This window comes from Bubalus kerabau, chromosome X (genome assembly GCF_029407905.1).
Source record: "Bubalus kerabau isolate K-KA32 ecotype Philippines breed swamp buffalo chromosome X, PCC_UOA_SB_1v2, whole genome shotgun sequence".
Classification (NCBI taxonomy): Eukaryota; Metazoa; Chordata; class Mammalia; order Artiodactyla; family Bovidae; genus Bubalus; species Bubalus kerabau.
In genome coordinates, this window is record NC_073647.1 from 573,524 (window position 1) to 595,024 (window position 21,501).

The window sequence follows — 21,501 nt, forward strand, 5'->3', positions numbered from 1 at the left end:
CTAATCAAGTGGCTTACAGGTTCTGAACAACTGGCTTACAAGTGCTTATCAAGCGCTTTATAGGTGCTGATCAAGCGGCTGACAGCTGCTAATCAAGCAGCTGATAGGCGCTGATCAAGCTCCTGACAGGTGCTGATTAAGCGGCTGAGGGTGCTAATCAACTGGCTGACAGGTGCTAATCAAGCGGCTGATAGGCACTGATCAGGCGGCTAACAGGTGCTGATCAACTTGCTGACAAGTGTTAATTAAGCAGCTGATAGGCGCTGATCAAGCTGTTGTCAAGTGCTGATCAAGCGGCTGACAGGTGCTGATCAACTGGCTGACAGGTGCTAATAAAGTGCTGATAGGCCCTGATCAGGCTGCTGACAGGTGCTTGTCAAGCGGCTGACAAGCTCTTATCATGTGGCTATGTAGGCGCTTTTCAATCGGCTGAGTGGGCCGTGGTCAAGCGGCTGACAGGCACTGATCAAGTGGTTGACCAGGCCCTGAATGACCAGCAGAGCAGGAAATGATCAAGCGGCTGACAGGCGCTGATGAACAGGCTGAGGGTCACTGATCTCATGCCTGAGTAGGCTCTGATCACGCAGCAAAATGGGCTCTGAACATGTGGTTGACAGGTGCTGTTATAGTGGCTGACAGGTGCTGATAAAGTGGCTGACAGGCCCTGATCAAGCGGCTGACACGTGCTGATCAAGCCGCTGACAGGTGCTTGATAAGCAACTGGTAGGCCCTGATCACGCCTCTTAGTAGGCGCTAATCGTGAGGACCACAGACGCTGATCACGCAGCTGACAGGCGCTTCTCAAGCGGCTGTCAGACTCTGATCACGCGGCTGAGTAGGTGATGATGAAGCCGCTGAGTAGGTGCTGATTGCCCAGTTGAGTAGGCGCTGTTCAACTGGATAACAGGTTTTGATCAAGCGGCTGACAGAGTCTGATCTCAGGGCTGTTTAAGCACTGATAGTACAGCTGATTAGGTGTTGATCAAGTGGTTTACAGGTGCTTGTCAAGCGGCTGACAGGTGGTGATCGTGCCGCTGAATAGCCAATGATCGAGGGGCTGATGAGGCGCTGATCAAGAAGCGACAGGCTCTGATCAAGCGGCTAACAGACTATGATCACGCGGCTGTGTAGGCGCTGATTCGTGGCTGAGTTGGCGATGATCGAGCAGCTGAGAAAGCAATGATCAAGCAGCTGAAAGGCACTGATCAAGCGGCTGGCAGGTGCTGTTCAAGCGGCTGACAGGTGCTGATCAAGAGGCTGACAGGTGCTAATCAAATGGCTGATAGGTCCTGTTCAAGCTGCTCACAGGTGCTTGTCAAGCAGCTGACAGACTCTGATCGCTCGGCTGAGTAGGCAATGATGAAGCCGCTGGGTAGGCGATGACCATGCAGCTGAGTAGGCGCTGATGAAGCGACTGAGTAGGTGCTGATTACCCAGTTGAGTAGCCGCTGTTCAACAGGATAACAGGTTCTGATCAAGCGGCTGAAAGACTCTGATCGTGTGGCTGTTTAAGCACTGATAGCACAGGTGATTAGGTGTTGATCAAGTGGTCTACAGGTGCTTGTCAAGCGGCTGACAGGTGGTGATCGTGCCGCTGGGTAGGCGATGATCGAGGGGGTGATTAGCCGCTGATCAAGCTGCTGACAGGCTCTGATCAAGCGACTGACAGGTGCTGATAATGTGGCTGACAGGTGCTGATAAAGTGGCTGACTGGTACTGATCAAGCGGCTGAGTAGGTGCTGATCGCGGGGCTGAGTAGACAGATCAAGCAGCTGAGGCGATGATCGTGCGGCTGAGTAAATGATGATTGTGGGGATGATGAGGTGCTGATCAAGCAGCTGACAGGTGCTGATCAAGTGGTTGACAGGTACTTCTCAAGCGGCTGACAGGCACTGATCAGGCAGCTGAATAGGCGCTAATTGCGGGGCTCAGTAGGCGCAGATCAACTGGTTGAGAGATGCTATACGCGTGGCTGAGTAGGCACTGTTCAACCGGCTGACAGGCACTGATCAAGCGGCTAACAGACTATGATCAGGCGGCTGTGTAGGAACTGATTCAGGGCTGAGTAGGTGCTGATCACGCAGCTGAGAAGGCAATGATCAAGCAGCTGTCAGGCACTGATCAAGCGGCTGGCAGGCACTGTTCAAGCGGCTGACAGGTGCTGCTCCAGCAGCTGACAGGTGCTGATCAACTGGCTAACAAGTGCAAATCAAGCAGCTGATAGACGTTGATCAAGCTGCTGACAGGTGCTGATCAAGCGGCTGAGAGGTGCTGATCAACTGGCTGACAGGTGCTAATCATGTGGCTGACAGGTGCTGATCAACTGGCTGACAGGTGCTAATCAAGCGGCTGATAGGCCCTGATCAGTCTGCTGACAGGTGCTTGTCAAGCGGCTGACATGCTCTCATCGCGTGGCTGTGTAGGCGCTTTTCAATTAGCTGAGTGGGCTGTGGTCAAGCAGTAGACAGGCACTGATCAAGTGGTTGACCAGGCGCTGAATGACTAGCAGAGCAGGAAATGATCAAGCGGCTGACAGGCACTGATCAAGTGGTTGACCAGGTGCTGAATGAACAGCAGAGAAGGAAATGATCAAGCGGTTGACAGGCGCAGATCAACCAGATGAGGGTCACTGATTGCGTGCCTGAGTAGGCTCTGATCACGCAGCAAAGTGGGTGATGAACAAACGGTTGACAGGTGCTGTTATAGTGGCTGACATGTGCTAATCAACTGGCTGACAGGTGCTAATCAAGCGTCTGATAGGTGATGATCAAACTACTGACAGGTGCTGATCAACTGACTGACAGGTGCTAATCAAGTGTCTGATAGGTGATGATCAAGTGGCTGACACGTGTTGATCAACAGGCTGCCAGGTGCTAATCAAGCAGCTGATAGGCGCTGATCAAGCTGCTGAGGGGTGCTGATCAAGCGGCTGACAGGTGCTTCTCAAGCGGCTGACAGGCACTGATTGGGCGGCTGAGTAGGCGCTGATTGCGGTGCTCAGTAGGCACAGATCAACTGGCTGAGAGATGCTATTCGTGCGGCTGAGTAAGCGCTGTTCAACCGGCTGACAGGTGCTCATCAAGCAGCTGACAGGTGCTGATATAGTGTCTGACAGGTGCTGATAAAGTGGCGGACAGGTACTGACCAAGTGGCTGAGTAGGCGCTGATCACGCAGCTGATCACGCATCTTAGTAGGCGCTGATCGTGAGGCTGACAGGTCCTGATCAACCGGCTGACAGGCGCTTATCAAGCGGCTGACAGACACTAATTGCGTGTCTGAGTACGCGCTGATGAAGCTGATGAGTAGGCGATGATTGTGCAGCTGAGTAGGCGCTGATGAAGTGGCTGAGTAGGCGCTGATTGCCCAGTTGAGTAGGCTCTGTTCCACTGGCTGACAGGTGGTGATCAAGCGGCTGACAGACTCCGATCGCACGGTTGATTAAGCACTGATAGCGCAGCTGATTAGGTGTTGATAAAGTGGCTGACAGGAGCTGTTCAAGAGGTTGACAGGTGCTGATCAACTGGCTGACAGGTGCTAATCAAGCTGCTCATAGGGGCTGATCAAGTGGCTGTCAGTTGCTGATCAACTGGCTGACAGGAGATAATGAAGCGGCTGACAGGTGCTGATCAACAGGCTGACAGGTGCTAATCAAGCAGCTGATAGGCGCTGATCAAGCTGCTGACAGGTGCTGATCAAGAGGCTGCAGGTGCTAATCAACTGGCTGACAGGTGCTAATGAAGTGGCTGACAGGTGCTGATCAACTAGCTGACAGGTGCTGATAAAGTGGCTGACAGGTACTGATCAAGCTGCTGATAGGTGCTGACTAAGCGACTGACAGGGGCTTATAAATTGGCTGACAGGTGCTGATAAAGTGGCTGACATGTACTGATCAAGCTGCTGATAGGCGCTGACCAAGCGACTGACAGGTGCTGATAATGTGGCTGATAGGTGCTTATAAAGTGGCTGACAGGTACTGATCAAGAGGCTGACAGGCGCTGATCAAGCCGCTTACAGAGGTTGTCAAGCAGCTGGCAGGTGCTGATCACGCATCTTATTAGGTGCTGATCGTGAGGCTGACAGGCACTGATCAACTGGCTGAAAAGCGCTTATCAAGCAGCTGAAAGAGTCTGATCGCGCGGCTGAGTAGGCGCTGATGAAGCCGCTGAGTAGGCGATGAGCTTGCGGATGAGTAGGCGCTGATGAAGTGGCTGAGTAGGCGCTGATTGCACAATTGAGCAGGCGCTGTTCACCGGCTAACAGGTGCTGATCAAGCGGCTGACAAACTCTGATCGCGCGGCTGATTAAGCACTGAGAGCTCAGCTGATTAGGTGTTCATCAAGCTGTTTACAGGTGCTTGTCAAGCGGCTGATAGGTGCTGATCACGACGCTGAGTACGCGCTGATCGAGGTGGTGATTAGGCGCTGATCAAGCGGCTGATAGGCTCTGATCAAGCGGATGACAGACTATGATCACGCGGCTGTGTAGGCGCTGATTCGCGGCTGACTAGGCGCTGATTGCGCAGCTGAGAAGGCAATGATCAAGCTGCTGACAGGAACTGATCAAGCGGCTGGCAGGTGCTGTTCAAGCGGCTGACAGGTGCTGATCAACTGGCTGACAGGTGCAAATCAAGCGTCTGATAGGTGATCAAAATGCTGACAGGTGCTGATCAACTGGCTGACAGGTGCTAATCAAGCGTCTGATAGGTGATGATCAAGCGGCTGACACGTGCTGATCAACTGGCTGACAGGTGCTAATCAAGCGGCTGATGGCGCTGATCAAGTGTCTGACAGGTGCTGTTCAACTGGCTGTCAGGTGCTAATCAAGCAGCTGATAGGCGCTGATCAAGCTGCTGACAGGTAGCTGATCAAGTGGCTGACAGGTACTTCTCAAGCGGCTCTCAGGCACTGATCGGGCGGCTGAGTAGGCGCTGATTGTGGGGCTCAGTAGTCGCAGATGAACTGGCTGAGAGATGCAATTCGCGCGGCTGAGTAGGCGCTGATCAAGCTGCTGACAGGTGCTGAACAAGCGGCTGAGAAACTGTGATCTCGCGCCTGATTAAACACGGATAGCGCAGCTGATTAGGTGTTGATCAAGCTGTTTACAAGTGCTTTTAAAGCAGCTGACAGGTGCTGATCGCGACGCTGAGGAGGCGCTGATTGAGGGGGTGGTTAGGCGCTGATCAAGCGGCTGACAGGCTCTGATCAAGCGGCTGACAGACTATGATCAGGCGGCTGTGTAGGTACTGAATCGCGGCTGATTAGGCTCTGATCGCGCAGCTAAGAAGGCAATGATCAAGCAGCTGACAGGCACTGATAAAGCGGCTGGCAGGCGCTGTTCAAGCGGCTGACAGGTGCTCATCAAGTGGCTGACAGGTGCTGATCAACTGCCTGACAGGTGCTAATTAAGTGGCGGATAGGCGTCTATCAAACGGCTGACAGGTGCTAATGAAGCACATGACAGGTGCTGATAAAGTGTCTGACAGGTACTGATCAAGCAGATGACACGCATTGATTAAGCGGATGACATGTGCTGATCAAGCGGCTGACAGACTCTGATCACGCAGCTGATTAAGAACTGATAGAGCAGCTGATTAGGTGCTAATCAAGCGGTTTACTGGTGCTTGTCAAGCGGCTGACAGGTGCTGATCATGCGGCTGACAGGTGCTTATCAACTCTCTGACAGGTGCTAATCAAGAAGCTGATAGGCGCTGATCAAGTGGCAGACAGGTGCTGACCAACTGGCTGACAGGTGCTAATCAAGAAGCTTATAGGCGCTGATCAATCTGCTGACAGGTGATGATAAAGAGGCTGACAGGGGCCGATCAACTTGCTGATAGGTGCTAATCAAGCACTGATAGGCGCTGATCAAGATGATGACAGGTGCTGATCAAGCGGCTTATATGTGCTAATCAAACGGCTGACAGGGGCTGATCAACTGGCTCACAGGTGCTAATCAAGCAGCTGATAGACACTGATCAAACTGCTGACAGGTGCTTGTCAAGCGGCTGACAGGTGCTGATCGTGCCTCTGAGTATGCGCTGATCGAGGGGGTGATTAGGCACTGATAAAGCGGCTGACAGGCTCTGACCAAGTCACTGACAGACTATGATCATGCGGCTGTGTAGGCGCTGATTTGTGTCTGAGTAGGCACTGATCGCGCAGCTGAGAAGGCAATGTCAAGCAGCTACAGGCACTGATCAAGTGGCTGAGATGTGCTGATCAACTGGCTGACATGTGCTAATCAAGTGGCTGATAGGCACTGATCAAGTGGCTAACAGGTGCTGATCAACTGGCTGAGAGGTGCTAATCAAGCGGCTGACAGGTGCTGATCAACTTGCTGACAGGTGCTAATCAAGCGGCTGACAGGTGCTGATCAACTGGCTGACAGGTGCTGATCAACTGGCTGACAGGTGCTAATCAAGCAGCTGACAGGTGCTGATCAACTGGCTGACAGGTGCTAATCAAGCGGCTGACAGTTGCTGATCAACTGGCTGACAGGTGCTAATGAAGCAACTGACAGGTGCTGATCAACTGGCTGACAGGTGCTGATCAAGTGGTTGAACAGGTGCTGAATGACAAGTAGAGGAGGAAATGATCAAGCAGCTGACAGGAGCTGATCAACCGGCTGAGGGTCACTGATCGCTTGGCTGAGTAGGCTCTGATCACGCAGCAAAGTGGGCACTGATCAAGCGGTTGACAGGTGCTGATATAGTGGCGGACAGGTACTGATCAAGCGGCTGATAGTCGCTGATCAAGCGGCTGACACTACTTCTCAATTGGCTGTCAGGGGCAGATTGCACAGCTGAGTAGGCACTGATCGCGGGGCTGGGTATGCACAGATCAAGCGGCTGAGGCGATGATTGCGCGGCTGAGTAAAGATGATCGCGTGCCTGATTAGGTGGTGATCAAGTGGCTGACATGCGTTGATCAAGCGACTGACAGGTACTGATCAAGTGGCTGACAGGTACTTCTCAAGCAGCTGACAGGCACTGATCGGGCGGCTGAGTAGGCGCTGTTCAACGGGCTGACAGGTTCTGATCAAGCGGCTGACAGAGTCTGATCGCGCGGCTGATTAAGCACTGATAGCACAGGTGATTAGGTGTTGATCAAGAGGTTTATAGGTGCTTGTCAAGAGGCTGACAGGTGCTTATCGCGCCGCTGAGGAGGCGCTGATTGAGGGGGTGATTAGGCGCTGATCAAGCGGCTGACAGGCTCTGATCAAGCAGCTGACAGGTTCTGTTCAAGCGGCTGACAGGTGCTGATCAAGTGGTGAACAAGTGCTGGTCAACTGGCTGACAGGTGCTAATCAAGCGGCTGATAGGCGCTTATCAAGCGGCTAAGGGGTGCTGATCAACTGGCTGACAGGTGCTAATCAAGCGGCTGATAGGCGCTGATCAAGTGGGTGACAGGTGCTGATCAACTGGCTGACAGGTGCTAATCAAGCAGCTGATAGGCGCTTATCAAGCGGCTGAGGGGTGCTGATCAACTGGCTGACAGGTGCTAATCAAGCGGCTGATAGGCACTGATCAAGTCGCTGACAGGTGCTGATCAACTGACTGACAGGTGCTAATGAAGTGGCTGAGGGGTGCTGATCAACTGGCTGACAGGTGCTAATCAAGCAGCTGATAGGCCCTGATCAAACTGTTGAGAGGTGCTTATCAAGCAGCTGACAGGTGCTGATCAACTGGCTGTCAGGTGCTAATGAAGCGGCTGAGAGGTGCTTATCAAGGGGCTGACAAGCGTTGATCAAGCGGCTGACAGATACGGATCTAGTGGCTGACAGGTACTTCTAAAGTAGCTGACAGGCACTGATCGGGCAGCTGAGTAGGCGCTGATTGCGGGGCTCCCTAGGCACAGATCAACTGGCTGAGAGATGCTATTCGAGCGGCTGAGTAGGCGCTGTTCAATGGGCTGACAGGTTCTGATCAAGAGGCTGACAGACTCTGATCGCGTGGCTGATAAGCACTGATAGCGCAGGTGATTAGGTGTTGATCAAGAGGTTTATAGGTGCTTGTCAAGCGGCTGACATCTTTTTATCGAGCCGCTGAGGAGGCCTTGATCTAGGGAGTGATTAGCCGCTGATCAAGAGGCTGACAGGCTCTGATCAAGCGGCTGACAGACTATGATCACGCGGCTGTTTAGTCGTTGAAACGCAGCTGAGTAGGCGCTGATTGCGCAGCTGAGAAGCCAATGATCAAGTAGCTGACAGGCACAAATCAGCTGCTGGCAGGCTCTGTTCAAGCGGCTGACAGGTGCTCATCAACTGGATGACAGGTGCTAATCAAGCGGCTGATAAGCGCTGATCAAGAGGCTGAGGGGTGCTGATCAACTGGCTGACAGGTGGTAATCAAGCGGCTGATAGGCGCTGATCAAGCTGCTGACAGGTGCTTGTCAAGCGGCTTACAGGCACTTATCACGCGGCTGCGTAGGTGCTTTTCAAACGGCTGAGTGGGCACTGGTCAAGAGGCTGACAGGCACTGATCAGGTTGTTTACCAGGCGCTGAATGACTAGCAGAGCAGGAAAAGATCAAGCGGCAGACAGGCGCTGATTAACCGACTGAGGTTCATTGATCATGTGGCTGAGTAGGCTCTTATCATGCAGCAAACTGGGCAATGATCAAGGGTTGACTGGTGCTGATATGGTGGCTGACAGGTGCTGATTAAGCGGCGCTGATCAATCTGCTGAGGGGTGCTGATCTATTGCCTGGCAGGTGCTAATCATGCGGCTGATAGGCTCTGATCAAACTGCTGACAGGTGCTTATCAACTGGCTGACAGGTGCTAATCAAGCAGCTGATAGGAGATAATCAAGCTGCTGACAGGTGCTGATCAACTAGCTGGCAGGTGCTAATCAAGGGGCTGATAGGCACTGATCAAACTGCTGACAGGTGCTTATCAAGCGGTTGAAAGGTGCTGATCAACTGGCTGACAGGTACTAATAAAGTGGCTGATTGGCCCTGATCAAGCTGCTCACAGGTGCTTGTCAAGCGGCTGAGAGGCACTTATCTCGTGGCTGCGTAGGCGCTTTTCAATCGGCTGAGTGGGCAGTGGTTAAGCGGCTGACAGACACTGATCAGGTGGTTGACCAGGCGCTGAATGACTAGCAGAGTAAGAAATGATCAAGCAGCTGACAGGCGCTGATCAACTGAGTGAGGGTCACTGAACGTGTGGCTGATTAGGCTCTGATCAGGCAGCAAAGTGGGCGATGATCAAGCGGTTGACAGGTGCTGATATCGTGGCTGATAGTTGCTGATAATGTGGCTGGCAGGTATTGATCAAGCTGCTGATGGCCTCTGACCTAGCGACTGAGAGGTGCTGATAAAGTGGCTGAGAGGTACTGATAAAGTGCCTGAGTAGGCATTGAACGCGCAGCTGATTAGGCGATGATCAAGCGGCTGACAGGTGCTGATAAAGACCATGACAGGTGCTGATCAAGCTGCTGATAGTAGCTGATCAAGAGGCTGACAGTATTTCTCAAGCGGCTGCCAGGCGCAGATTGCACGAATGAGTAGGCGCTGATCGCAGGGCTGAGTAGGCTCAAATCAAGCGACTGAGGCGATGATCGCACGGCTCGGTAAATGATGATCGCGTGGCTGATTAGGTGCTGATCAAGCGGCAGACACGCGTTGATCAAGCAGCTGACAGGTGCTGATCAAGTGGCTGACAGGTACTTCTCAAGCGGCTGACAGGCACTGATCGGGCGGCTGAGTAGGCGCTGATTGCGGGGCTAAGTAGGCGCAGATCAACTGGCTGAGAGATGCTATTAACGCGGCTGAGTAGGCACTGTTCATCCGGCTGACAGGTGCTGATTAAGTGACTGACAGACTCTGATCACGCGGCTGATTCAGCACTGATAGCGCAGCTGATTAGGTGTTGATCAAGCGGTTTAGAGGTGCTTGTCAAGCGGATGACTGGTCTGATCACGCCGCTGTGTAGGCGCTGATTGAGGGGGTGATTAGGCGCTGATCAAGCGGCTGCAGGATCTGATCACGCGGATGTGTAGCCGCTGATTCGCGGCTGAGTAGGCGCTGATTGTGCAGCTGAGAAGGCAATGACCAAGCAGCTGACAGGAACTGATCAAGCGGCTGGCTGGCACTGTTCAAGTGGCTGACAGGTGCTGATCAACTAGCTGACAGATGCTAATGAAGCGGCTACAGGTGCTGATCAACTGGCTGATGCAGATCAACTGACTGACAGGTGCTAATCAAGTGGCTGATAGGCCCTCATCAAGCTGATGACAGGTGCTTGTCAAGCGGCTGACAGGAGATTATCACACAGCTGTGTAGGCGCTTTTCAATTGGCGGAATGGGCACAGGTCAAGCAGCTGACAGGCATTGATCAACTGGATTGCCAAGTGCTGAAGGACCAGCACAGCAGGAAATGATCAAGTGGCTGACAGGCGCCTATCAACCGAATGAGGGTCACTTAACGTGTGGCTGAGTAGGCTCTGATCAGGCAGCAAAGTGGGCGCTGATCAAGAGGTTGACAGGTGCTGATATAGGGGCTGACAGGTGCTGATAAATTGGCTGACAGGTACTGATCAAGCGGTTGAGTAGATGCTGATCGCGCAGCTGATTAGGCGATGATCAATTGGCTGACAGGTGCTGTTTAAGCGGCTGACAGGTGCTGATAAAGTCGTTGACAGGTGCATATCAAGTGGCTGATAGTCGCTGATCAAGTGGCTGACAGTATTTCTCAAGCGGCTGTCAGGCGCAGATTGCACGGCTGAGTAGGCTCTGATCGCGGGGATGAGTAGGCACAGATCAAGCAGCTGAGGCGTGATCGCACGGCTCAGTAAATGATGATCACGTAGCTGATTAGGTGCTGATCAAGCGGCTGCCACGCGTTGATCAAGCGGCTGACAGGTGCTGATCAAATGGCTGACAGGTACTTCTCAAGCGGCTGACAGGCACTGATCGGGCGGCTGAGTAGGCGCTGAGTGCGGGGCTCAGTAGGCACAGATCAACTGGCTGAGAGATGCTATACGCGTGGCTGAGTAGGCGCTGTTCAACTGGCTGACAGGTACTGATCAAGCAGCTGACAGACTCTTATCGCGCGGCTGATTAAGCACTGATAGTGCAGCAGATTAAGTGTTGAACAAGCCGTTTACAGATGCTTGTCAAGCGGCTGACAGGTACTGATCGTGCCGCTGAGTAGGCGCTGATCGAGGGGGTGATTAGGCGCTGATAAAGCGTCTGATAGGCTCTGATCAAGCGGCTAACAGACTAGGATCACGTGGCTCTGTAGTCGCTGATTCGCGGCTGAGTAGGTGCTGATCACGCAGCTGAGAAGGCAATGATTAAGCAGCTGACAGGCACTGATCAAGCGGCTGGCAGGCACTGTTCAAGCGGCTGAAAGGTGCTGAACAACTGGCTGACAGGTGCTAATCAAGCGGCTGACAGGTGGTGATCAACTTGCTGACAAGTGTTAATTAAGCAGCTGATAGGCACTGATCAAGCTGTTGTCAAATGCTGATCAAGCGGCTGAAACGTGCTGATCAACTGGCTGACAGGTGCTAATGAAGCGGCTGACAGGTGCTGATCAACTAGCTGACAGATGCTAATGAAGCGGGTGACAAGTGCATATCAACTGGCTGATGCTGATCAACCGACTGACAGGTGTTAATCAAGTGGCTGATAGGCCCTCATCAAGCTGATGACAGGTGCTTGTCAAGCGGCTGACAGGAGATTATCACATGGCTGAGTAGGTGCTTTTCAATCGGCGGAATGGGCACAGGTCAAGCAGTTGACAGGCACTGATCAAGTGGATTGCCAGGCGCTGAATGACCTGCAGAGCAGGAAATGATCAAGCGGCTGACAGGCGCCTATCAACCGACTGAGGGTCACTGATCGTGTGGCTGAGTAGGCTCTGACCACGCAGCAAAGTGGGCGCTGATCAAGAGGTTGACAGGTGCTGATATAGTGGCTGACATGTGCTGATAAATTGGCTGACAGGTACTGATCAAGTGGTTGAGTAGACGCTGATCGCGCAGCTGATTAGGCAATGATCAATCGGCTGACAGGAGCTGTTCACGCGGCTGGCAGGCACTGTTCACGCTGCTGACAGGCGCTGTTCACGTGGCTGGCAGGCGCTGTTCAAGCGGCTGAAAGGTGCTGATCAAGCGGCTGAGAGGTGCTGATCAAGTGGCTGACAGGTGCTAATCAAGCAGCTGACAGGTGCTGATCAAGCTGCTTACAGGTGCTGATCTAGCAGCTGAAAGGTGCTGATCAACTGGCTGACAGGTACTAATCAAGCGGCTGACAGGTTCTGATCAAGCTGCTGACAGGTGCTGATCAAGCTGCTGACAGGTGCTGATCAACTGGCTGACAGGTGCTAATCAAGTAGCTGATAGGCACTGATCAATTGGCTGAGGGGTGCTGATCAACTGGCTGGCAGGTACTAATCAAGGGGCTGATAGGCGCTGATCAAACTTCTGACAGGTGCTTATCAAGCGGTTGAAAGGTGCTGATCAACTGGCTGATAGGTGCTGATCAACTGGCTGACAGGTGCTAATCAAGCAGCTGATAGGCGCTGATCAAGTGTCTGACAGGCTCTGATCAACCAGCTGAGGGTCACTGATCATGTGGCTGAATATGCTCTGATCATGCAGCTAAATGGGCACTGATCAAGCGGTTGACAGGTGCTGATATAGTGGCGGACAGGTGCTGATAAAGTGGCTGACAGGTACTGATCAAACTGCTGATAGGCGCTGACCAAGCGACTGACAGGTGCTGATAATGTGGCTGACAGGTGCTGATAAACTGGCTCACAGGTACTCATCAAGCTGCTGATAGGCGTGGACCAAGTGACTGACAGGTGCTGATAAAGTGGCTGACAGGTGCTGATCAAGCTGCTGATAGGCGCTGACCAAGTTACTGACAGGTGCTGATAAAGTGGCTGACAGGTACTGATCAAGCTGCTGATAGACGCTGACTAAGCGACTGATAGGGGCTTATAAATTGGCTGACAGGTGCTGATAAAGTGGCTGACAGGTACTGATCAAACTGCTGATAGGCGCTGACCAAGCGACTGACAGGTGCTGATAATGTGGCTGACAGGTGCTGATAAACTGGCTCACAGGTACTGATCAAGCTGCTGATAGGCATGGACCAAGTGACTGACAGGTGCTGATAAAGTGGCTGACAGGTGCTGATCAAGCTGCTGATAGGTGCTGACCAAGTTACTGACAGGTGCTGATAAAGTGGCTGACAGGTACTGATCAAGCTGCTGATAGACGCTGACTAAGTGACTGATAGGGGCTTATAAATTGGCTGACAGGTGCTGATAAAGTGGCTGACAGGTACTGATCAAACTGCTGATAGGCGCTGACCAAGCGACTGACAGGTGCCGATAATGTGGCTGACAGGTGCTGATAAACTGGCTGACAGATACTGATCAAGAGGCTGACAGGCGGTGATCAAGCCGCTGACCCAGGTTGTCAAGCAGCTGGCAGGTGCTAATCACGCGTCTTATTAGTTGCTGATCATGAGGCTGACAGGCGCTGATCAACCGGCTGACAAGCGCTTATCAAGTGGCTGACAGGGTCTGATCGCGAGGCTGAGTAGGCGCTGATGAAGCCGCTGAGTAGGCGATGAGCTTGCGGATGAGTAGGCGCTGATGAAGTGGCTGAGTAGGTGCTGATTGCCCAGTTGAGCAGATGCTGTTCAACCAGCTAAAAGGTGCTGATCAAGCGGCTGACAGACTCTGATCGCGCAGCTGATTAAACACTGAAAGCTCAGCTGATTAGGTGTTCATCAAGCTGTTTACAGGTGCTTGTCAAGCGGCTGATAGGTGCTTATCACGACACTGAGTAGGCGCTGATCGAGGTGGTGATTAGGCGCTGATCAAGCGGCTGAGAGGCTCTGATCAAGCGGCTGACAGGCACTGATCAAGTGGATTGCCAGGCGATGAATGACCAGCACAGCAGGAAATGATCAAGCGGCTGACAGGCGCCTATCAACCGACTGAGGGTCACTGATCACGTGGCTGAGTAGGCTCTGATCACGCAGCAAAGTGGTCGCTGATCAAGAGTTTGACAGGTGCTGATATAGTAGCTGACAGGTGCTGATAAATTGACTGACAGGTACTGATCAAGCAGTTGAGTAGATGCTGATCGCTCAGCTGATTAGGCGATGATCAATTGGCTGACAGGCGCTGTTCAAGAGGCTGACAGGTGCTGATAAAGTCGTTGACAGGTGCATATCAAGTGGCTGATAGTCGCTGATCAAGCGGCTGACAATACTTCTCAAGCAGCTGTCAGGCGCAGATCGCACGGCTGTGTAGGTGCTGATTGAGGGGATGAGTAGGCACAGATCAAGCGGCTGAGGCGATGATCACACGGCTCAGTAAATGATGATCGCATGGCTGATTAGGTGCTGATCAAGCGGCTGCCATGCGTTGATCAAGCGGCTGACAGGTGTTGATCAAATGGCTGACAGGTACTTCTCAAGTGGCTGACAGGCACTGATAGGGCGGTTGAGTAGGCGCTGAGTGCGGGGCTCAGTAGGCACAGATCAACTGGCTGAGAGATGCTATATGTGCAGCTGAGTAGGTGCTGTTCAACTGGCTGACAGGTACTGATCAAGTGGCTGACAGACTCATCGCGTGGCTGATTAAGCACTGATAGCGCAGCTGATTAGGTGTTGATCAAGCCATTTACAGATGCTTGTCAAGCGGCTGACAGGTGCTGATCTTGTGGCTGAGTAGGCACTGATTGCGGGGCTCAGTAGGCACAGATCAACTGGCTGAGAGATGCTATGCGCGAGGATGAGTAGTCACTGTTCAACCGGCTGACAGGTGCAGATCAAGTGGCTGACAGACTATGATCACGCGGCTGTGTAGGCGCTGATTCGTGGCTGAGTAGGCACTGATCACACAGCTGAGAAGGTAATGATCAAGAAGCTGACAGGCACTGATCAAGCCGCTGGCAGGCGCTGATCAAGCAGCTGACAGGTGCTGATCAACCGGCTGAGGATCACTGATTGCGTGGCTGTGTAGGCTTTGAACACGCAGCAAAGTGGGCGCTGATCAAGCGGTTGACAGGTGCTGATATAGTGGTTGACAGGTGCTGATAAAGCAGTTGACAGGCGCTGTTCAAGAGGCTGACAAGTGCTGATAAAGCGGCTGAGAGGTGCTGATAAAAAACGGCTGAGAGTTGCTGATCAACTGGCTGACAGGTGATAATCAAGCGGCTGATAGGCGCTGATCAAGAGGCTGACAGGTGCTGATCAAGCAGCTGATAGGCGCTGATCAAGCTGCTGACAGGTGCTAATCAACTGGCTGATAGGCGCTGATCAAGAGGCTGATAGGCGCTGATCAAGCTGCTGACAGGTGCTGATCAATCGGCTGACAGGTGCTGATCAACTGGCTGACAGGTGCTAATCAAGCAGCTGATATGCACTGATCAAGCGGATGAGGGGTGCTGATCAACTGGCTGACAGGTGCTAATCAAGCGGCTGATAGGCACTGATCAGGCGGCTAACAGGTGCTGATCAACTTGCTGACAAGTGTTAATTAAGCAGCTGATAGGCGCTGATCAAGCTGTTGTCAAGTGCTGATCAAGCGGCTGAAAAGTGCTGATCAACTGGCTGACAGGTGCTAATGAAGCGGCTGACAGGTGCTGATCAACTGGCTGACAGGTGCTAATCAAGTGGCTGATTGGTCTTGATCAAGCTGCTGACAGGTGCTTGTCAAGCGGTTGACAGGCGCTTATCACTAGGCTGAGGGTCCTGATCAAGCTGCTGACAGGTGCTGGTCATGCGGCTGACAGGTACTAATAAAGCGGCTGAGTAGGCACTGATCACACAGCTGATTAGGCGATGATCAAGCGGCTGACAGGCGCTGATCAAGCGGCTGACATGTGCTGAAAAGTACATGACAGGTTCTGATCAAGCGGCTTATAGTCTCTGATCAAGCAGCTGACAATATTTCTCAAGCGGCTTTCAGGCGCAGATCTCACAACTGAGTAGGCGCTGATCATGGGGCTGAGTTGTCACAGATGAAGCGGCTGAGGCGATGATAAGCGAGGCTGAGTAAATGATGATAACGTGGCTGATTAGGTGTGATCAAGCGGCTGACACGCATTGATCAAGCGACTGACAGGTGCTGATCAAGTGGCTGACAGGTTCTTCTCAAGCGGCTGACACGCACTGATCTTGCGGCTGACTAGGCGCTGATTGCGGGGCTCAGTAGGCACAGATCAACTGGCTGAGAGATGCTATTTGCAAGGCTGAGTAGGCACTGTTCAACCGGCTGACAGGTGCAGATCAAGAGGCTGACAGACTATGATCAAGCGGCTGTGTAGGAGCTGATTCGTGGCTGAGTAGGCACTGATCACACAGCTGAGAAGGTAATGATCAAGAAGTTGACAGGCACTGATCAAGCCGCTGGCAGGCGCTGTTCAAGAGGCTGACAGGTGTTGATCTACCGGCTGAGGATCACTGATCACGTGGCTGAGTAGGCTTTGAACACGCAGCAAAGTGGGCGCTGATCAAGCGGTTGACAGGTGCTGATAAAGCAGTTGACAGGCGCTGTTCAAGAGGCTGACAAGTGCTGATAAAGCGGCTGAGAGGTGCTGATCAACTGGCTGACAGGTTGTAATCTAGTGGCTGATAGGCCCTGATCAAGCTTCTGACAGGTGCTGATCAACTGGCTGACAGGTACTAATCAAACAGCTGATAGGCGCTGATCAAGCTGCTGACAGGTGCTGATCAACTGGCTGACAGGTGCTGATCAAGCAGCTGACAGGCGCTGATCAAGCTGCTGACAGGTGCTGATCAAGGGGCTTAGAGGTGCTGATCAACTGGCTGAAAGATGCTAATCAAGCGGCTTATAGGCGCTGATGAAGCTGCTGACAGGTGCTGATCAACTGGCTGACAGGTGCTAATCAAGCAGCTGACAGGCGCTGATCAAGCTGCTGACCGTTGCTGATCAATCGGCTTAGAGGTGCTGATCAACTGGCTGACAGGTGCTAATCAAGCAGCTGACAGGCGCTGATCAAGCTGTTGACAGGTGCTGATATATTGGCTGACAGGTGCTGATAAAGTGGCTGAGAGGTACTGATCAAGCTGCTGATAGGCGCAGTCAAAGCGACTGAAAGGTGCTGATAAAGTGGCTGACAGGTGCTGATAAAGTCGCTGTTAGGTACTGATCAAGCGGTTGACACACGTTGATCAAGCGGCTGACAGGTGCTGATCAAGTGGCTGACAGGTACTTCTCAAGCGGCTGACAGGCACTGATGGGGTGGCTGAGTAGGCGCTGATCGTGGGGCTCAGTAGGAGCAGATCAACTGGCTGAGAGATGCTATTTGTGCGGCTGAATAGGCACTGTTCAACCGGCTGACAGGTTCTGATCAAGCAGCTGACAGACACTGATCTCGCTGCTGATTAAGCACTGATAGCGCAGCTCATTAGGTGTTGATAAAGCGGTTTACAGGTGCTTGTCAAGAGGCTGACAGGTGCTGATCGCGCCGCTGAGTAAGCACTGATCGAGGGGGTGATTAGGCGCTATTCAAACAGCTAACAGGCTCTGATCAAGCAGCTGGCAGGCGCTCTTCATGCGGCTGACAGGTGCTGATCAAGCGGCTGACAGGTGCTGATCAACTGGCTAACAGGTGCTAATCAAGCGGCTGATAGGCGCTGATCAAGCGGCTGACAGGTGCTGATCAACTGGCTGACAGGTGCTGATCAACTGGCTGACAAGTGCTAATCAAGTGGCTGATAGGCCCTGATCAAGCTGCTGACAGGTGTTTGTCAGGCGGCTGACAGGCGCTTATCGCGCAGCTGGGTATGCGCTTTTCAATAGGGTGAGTGGGCAGTGGTCAAGAGGCTGTCAGGCACTGATAAAGTGGTTGACCAGGTGCTGAATGACCAGGAGAGCAGGAAATGATCAAGCGGCTGACAGGCGCTGATCAACTGGCTGAGGGTCACTGATTGTGTGGCTGAGCAGGTTCTGATCACCCAGAAAAGTGGGCACTGATCAAGAGGTTGACATGTGCTGATATAGTGGCTGACAGGTGCTCATAAAGTGGCTGACAGGTACTGATCAAGCGGCTGAGTAGGCGCTGATCGTGCAGCTGATCAGGCGATGATCAAGCGGCTGACAGGTGCTGATAAAGTCGTTGACAGGTGCTGATCAGGCGGCTTTCAGGCGCAGATCTCACAGCTGAGTAGGCACTGATCGCGGGGCTGAGTAGGCACAGATCAAGTGGCTGAGGTGATTATCGGGCCACTGAGAAAATGATGATCGCGTGGCTGATTAGGTGCTGATCAAAAGGCTGACGCGTGTTGATCAAGCGGCTGACAGGTGCTGATGAAGTGGCTGACAGGTACTTCTCAAGAGGCTGACAGTTGCTGATCGCACTGCTGAGTAGGCGCTGATCGAGGGGGTGATTAGGCGCTGATCAAGCGGCTGACAGTCTAAGATCACGCGGCTGTGTAGGCGCTTATTCGCGGCTGAGTAGGCGCTGATCCCGCAGCTGAGAAGGCAATGATCAAGCAGCTGAAAGGCACTGATCAAGCGGCTGGCAGGTGCTGTTCAAGCGGCTGACAGGTGTTGATCAAGAGGCTGACAGGTGCTTATCAAGTGGCTTACAAGTGCTAATCAAGCGGCTGATAGGCGCTGATGAAGCGGCTGACAGGTGCTGATCAACTGGCTGACAGGTGCTAATCAAGAAGCTGATAGGCGCTGATCAATCTGCTGACAGGTGCTGATGAAGTGTCTGACAGGTACTGATCAAGCGACTGATAGGCCCTGACCAAGCGACTGACAGGTGCTGGTAAAGTGGCTGACAGGTGCTGGTAAAGTGGCTGACAGGTGCCGATAAAGTGGCTGACAGGCACTGATCAAGCGACTGATAGGCGCTGACCAAGGACTTACAGGTGCTGATAAAGTGGCTGACAGGTGCTGATCAACTGGCTGACAGGTGTTAATCAAGCAGCCGATAGGCATTGACCAAGCTGCTGACAGGTGCTGATCAAGCGGCTGAGAGGTGCTGATCAACTGGCTGACAGGTGCTGATCAACTGGCTGACAGGTGCTAATCAAGCAGCTGATAGGCGTTGACCAAGCTGCTGACAGGTGCTGATCAAGCGGCTGAGAGGTGCTGATCAACTGGCTGACAGGTGCTAATCAAGCGGTTGATAGGCGCTGATCAAGAGGCTGACAGTTGCTGATAAACTTGCTGACAGATGCTAATCAAGCAGCTGATAGGCACTGATCAAGCTGCTGACAGGTACTGATCAAGTGACTGACATGTGCTGATAAAGTTGTTGACAGGTCCTGATTAAGTGTCTGACAGTCGATTCCTCTCCCATGACTCGAGATCAATGACATGCTTCCCCTCGCCATGTGCATGGAGGCCTGACTTCCGTGTTGCCACAGGAGATGCTCCCTGAGCTCCCCATCGTACCTCGTGTGAAACCCCACTCTGGCGCCTCGGCTCGGGAAAACCCAGAAGACGCCCCCGTCATCGCGAGATGAGGGCCATCTTTAACTGTATGGCATGCAGATCAAGCGCAAGTCTTCTCTCCAAGATACACAGGAGGCTTCACTACCTTTAGGCCACTCTGTGGGCTCCAAGAGGTCCCTGTCGCGAGTCGAGAGGAAAGCGGAGTCCTTTGCTTCTCTTCGAGACAAGGCCTGAACCACCAGGTGAGGCTGGAATGCGACCCCGATATCCCTGTCGCCCCTGGAGAGGAACATTAGGTCCTGGACACAAGTGTAGATGCAGTCTTTTGGCCCTGCAGTGACTCGAGAGCAACCTCCAGCTCTCCTTCACAACTCGAATGGAAGATTTGACTTCCTGGGCCAACAGAAGAGGAAGCCTGAATTCCCCTTTGTAATTCGAGAATCCCGCCGCAACTCGAGAAAAACCACGTGGTTCCCTCGTCATCGCAAGATTAGGACCTTGCCCGCTACAGCGTCTCAAGTGAAGTCCCACGTTCCATGTTGAAGTGCAAAATGGTACTTGGCACCCTTGATGCAACCCCAAAAGTGCCCCGACATACCAGTCTCACTTGAGGGGAACACCGAGGTTCCCGGCACTACTTCATCTGAGACCCTTCCCCCTCCTGATCGCGACAGGAGGGTCGATTCCACTCCTTTGTCTGAAGGGGTTCCCAACCTTCCCTGCACACCCAGGATGAGGCCGGTTTCACGAGGAAATTCGAGACGTAGCCTCATGGGTGGTGCCACATGCCGAAAGACCCTGATTTCCCGGTCCGCTCTTGAAAAGAACCCGATTCCCGGACACCTCTTTGAAGGCAACCCTGCGGATGAAGGCACAACATGAAGGGTCACTGACACCCCCGTGCATCGTCCGGAAAAACCTGCAGGTTCCACAGACAGCTTGATAAGTGGCCTGTCACCCCGTGAACAACTCAAAAGGCAAGTGGAGATCCATTTCTCCACAGAAGACGAGGCGTGACTCTCTTGTCCCTACTCTGCAGGGACCCTGTGATCCGAGTCAGAAATGGAGAGGAACCCTGAGGTTCCTGCCTCCACTCTTCCATTGCACCAAACCCAGTGGAGCCCCGAGAGGCCCCTCCCAACTCCACAGTATCCCTGACTTCTCGGAGGCACCCTGAGAAGCTCCCTGAGGTCACAGGCACAAGTTGAGGGAAACCTGGGTTTCCTGCCGCGATTCGAGAAAGCCCTCGAGAGGCCTTGTTCAACATGTCTTGAGGCCCGATACCCCTCCCATGACTCGAGAGCAATGACGCGCTCCCCCTCCCAACACGCATGGAGGCCTGACTTCCCTGGCACCACATGAGAGGCTCCCTGAACTCCCCGTCGTACCTCGTGAGAAACCCCAAACTGGCTCCACACCTCGAAAAAACCCAGAAGACGCCCACGTCATCGCGAGATGAGGGCCATCTTTAACTGCATGGCATGCAGATCAACCGCGAGTCTTCTCTCCATGATACACACGAGGCTTGACTCCCTTTAGGCCACTCAGTGGGCTCCAAAAGATATGCATCGCGACTCGAGAGGAGAACGGAGTCCTTTGCTTCCCCTCGAGACGAGGCCTGACTCCCCAGGGGAGTCTGGAATGCAACCCCGAGATCCCTGTCTTCCCTTGAGAGGAATATTAGGTCCTGGACACACGCCTAGATGAGGTCTCTTTTGCCCTGCAGTGACTCGAGCGTAACCCCCAGCTTTCCCTCTCAACTCGAATTGAAGATTGGGCTTCCCTGGGCCAACACAAGAGGAAGCCTGAAATCCCAGTCCTAACTCGAGAATCCCGCCGCAACTCGAGAAAAATCACGTGTTTCCAACGTCTTCTCAAGATGAGGCCCTTGCCCGCTATAGCGTCTCAAGAGAAGTCCCATGTTCTGTCTTGAAGTGCGAAACGGTACTTGGCACCCTTGATGCGACCCCAAAAGTTCCCCAACACGCCTGTCTCACTCGAGGGGAACACCGAGGTTCCCGGCACCGCTTCATCTTAGCCCCTTCTCCCTTTTTGACCGGGACATGGAGTGTCTCGTGTGGCGGGAGGGAAGTCA